The 3,178-nt window shown below is 42.4% G+C and overlaps 1 pseudogene; it reads right to left on the minus strand.

Annotated features, from left to right (window-relative positions):
• Positions 1-2,141: 2,141 nt before the first annotated feature.
• On the minus strand, positions 2,142-3,178 carry LOC148018790 (uncharacterized; annotated as a pseudogene).

The raw sequence follows: 3,178 nt of genomic DNA on the forward strand, positions 1-3,178 counted from the left end.
ATCATGGCAGGCATATGCTCAAAATAGTATCCATTGTGGTGCCTATTTGTAGGGCCTTGTGTGTTTGAGCTATCATAATTATTGTTACGTAAATAATAACAATGGATCAATTATGTAAAGAACAATAAACCTGTTTATCCATTCACGTATTGTAAATGATGGATCAATTTTCATGCGTAAGGTGGAGCTTGATGGATTCTTAAGAGAGCACTCCCATGGAGGAGTTTCATCAGTTCGTGTCTCAAATGAGCCAAGATGCAATATGCAATAATGACTTCATGTACTTTTCGAGCCAAAGTGTTGGTGTTCCAAACCACATTCCAAGCCATAGTGCCATTGGCAATATCCCTGTGAATGTGTTTCCAAACCGCCCTCCTTTGATCAATCCATGTCCTCCTCAATTCGTACCGTTGTCAAAGGGTTTGCAGTTCATGGTATAAAACATGGAGTTCTTATGATTGCAAATGAACTTCATTAGGACACACATGAGACACTTTCATACATCATTGAGTTATTATACCCCTACATTAGTTTTAGATGTTATTTAAGTTCATAAGTTTCTTTGTAACTTGGCATGTAAGTTTGTCACATTGGTTTATCAAGTTCATTAGCTTGGAAGATCCAACTTTTGTCAAAAGCACTCCAAAGCTGACTAGGTCCACAAGTGACACAGAGTAATAGTTGCAAAGGACTTATATGACTTGTATATGATCAATATGAATTCTTTTTGTGTGGAAGAAGGAGAGAAGTCCAGTCCGCATTTTGTGGCACATTTTTTGGGCATACACACCTGTGGAAGATGGAGGGAGAGTTGAAGACTATGGTGGATGCTCCAAAGCATGCAAACACAAAGCAAACTGAAGATAAAGAGGAGATACAAACAAAGAAGGTAAGAGCCCTTTTTTCCCCATCCATTTGGTATCACGAAAATGAGTTGTATGACAGTCCATGAAAGGGGAAAAACAGAGAAAAAGTATTCAGCCTGCTCTTATGAGCATCTTTTTCCATTCTCTTACCATATTCGAGTACCATTGAAGCCCTTCTTGTGCCCAAGTAGTTGAGTGACTTTGGGGCAAGTCAAGAGGTGATTTTTGCCAATGTATGGGCTGAATAGGCTCTCCCAAAATTGTCATAAAAAAGGCAGCCATTAAAACTCATTCATTGGAAGGGGTTTCTTGAAATCTAATCACTTCCTTGTGTAGACAATGCTCCCAAAACTATATGGCATTGGTTGAGATTGCAATGAGAGACCTTCCCATGAGTTTGTATACATTTATGAGTCAAGTTTGAGGGCTGGAACTTATTGTTTGAATGCAGGGCTGAAGTACATTTGTGGTTCTATTGAAGCATTTTAATCATCCTTTGGACTCTATGTCAATTGTAATGAGTTCTATCTCTCTATACCTTGTATCTTGAAGTCTAAATACATGTATCTTCATGAAATGGAGGGCATTAGAGCTTGAATTTGTTATAGGAAATGGAACAAAATCTGACATAGATCTATGCATAAACCTCATGGTTATTGATGTAATCGGATCCAAGTTTATTATGGTAAACTTGTATGACACGGTGTCGAAGAGTTCGTGCAAAAGCTGCAGAACACGGGGTTCAAGGAACAGCAAGAAATGAGGCTAACAAGAAGAACTCAAATATTGGATGTCAAAGTTCACTATATTCCTTGTCATAATCATAGAGTTACAACAAAGAAACTGAGCAAACCCATGTTCTTGATATGCTGTCATGAACAGTTTTGGTATTTCAACAAGTGATCCTTTCCTTGGTAACCAAAGATCCTTATATTTTATAAGTGGCCAAAAGCAGCAGCAATTCCCTGATTGTATTTGTCTAAATCCTTCGGCTAACTGTTGAAGAAGAAATTCAGAATTTCTCTTCAGTCCAGGAAACCAATGAAATCTTGGACTTGGGGATAAGAGCACCAGAGAATAACTGAGTTGACTGTAATTTTGGACCTTGCCAGGACCAGGAAACTAATGAAAGGTATCCAACAAAGTCCAAATTCACTGAGAGGAGCTATTATTGAATTTCTTCCAAAGATATCATACTCTCCAACAGAGATCTAGAGGCCAATGAATAAAGTCTGTAAACATTATTACCAGCACGAATAGGTAAGAAAAATAGATTTATGGAAACAGGCGGTTGTAGGGCACACTTGACCCCAATGACTCTCTCTCTTTTCTCTCTGCTTTGACCAATTTAAGCATGTCCTGTAGATATGGCTGAAAAGGGGTTTGCTTGTCCTGCAGCTCCTTTGGTAAGTGTGAGTGCTTCAAGGAAAGGTCAATAGCCCGTCTGAGGCGTTGGTTGTGAGCATTGACCACAGACTGAGGAAATCTATTCAGTGTTTCCTTCACATCAAGATCCTGAATCTCATCATACAAGTCGTCATAGCGCAAACCGTAGCTTCTGAGCTTGGCGCCTAGAGCCGCAGTGTATCGCTCCGAAGCCCGTGAGCGACCTGTCTCTCGGTCGGTCATCACCTTTGCATCATACATTGTGCCATGTGAGCTGAACAGGTTCTGGAGTTTGGCATCATCTACAGACCATGCAAGATTACCTACAAAAATCTTCGCAGTCGACCTGTTCCCGAACCACTTCGCATTCTTCGCGAGCCACTCAGGAGGGAAGGGTTTCCGCTCCACAAAATCCATTCTGACATAGTGACCCTGGAACTTTGACGCATCGAGGCGGCGTACACAGTGACAGCCTGCCACTTCGTCTCGAACTCCACAAAGGCACCAACCCCCTGCTCGTTTCATGCGGGGTCATCGGTATACTCGAAGATCACAACGGTGACAGGATCCTCGATGCTCGTGAACCATCCGATGAGGTCGCTCTTGAGCTTCTCTCTGTCATCGGTGGGTGGGAGGTTGAAGAGCTTGAGTCTGCTACCCTGAGGGATGCCTTCGACATGTGAAATCTTGAAGAAATCGGGATCGATGGCAACGATGGCACACCTCCGCACAGAGCCTCGGTGGGGAGCCCCGCAGTGCAGGCTAATAAACCTAGTCGAGGAGCAGTGCCCTGTTGATCGCAAAGACAAAGACTATCTACTAGAGGAGGCGATCAAAGAGCCATGAGGAACACCACAGGACCTTACTCTTGTCTTGTCCGAAGCGTTGATACACGCCAGGGAAGAAGAATCAACAGCGGCAGCCAT

This window comes from Lygodium microphyllum, chromosome 20 (assembly GCF_053477565.2).
Source record: "Lygodium microphyllum isolate KBCC chromosome 20, Lygodium_microphyllum_v1.1.10, whole genome shotgun sequence".
NCBI lineage: Eukaryota > Viridiplantae > Streptophyta > Polypodiopsida > Schizaeales > Lygodiaceae > Lygodium > Lygodium microphyllum.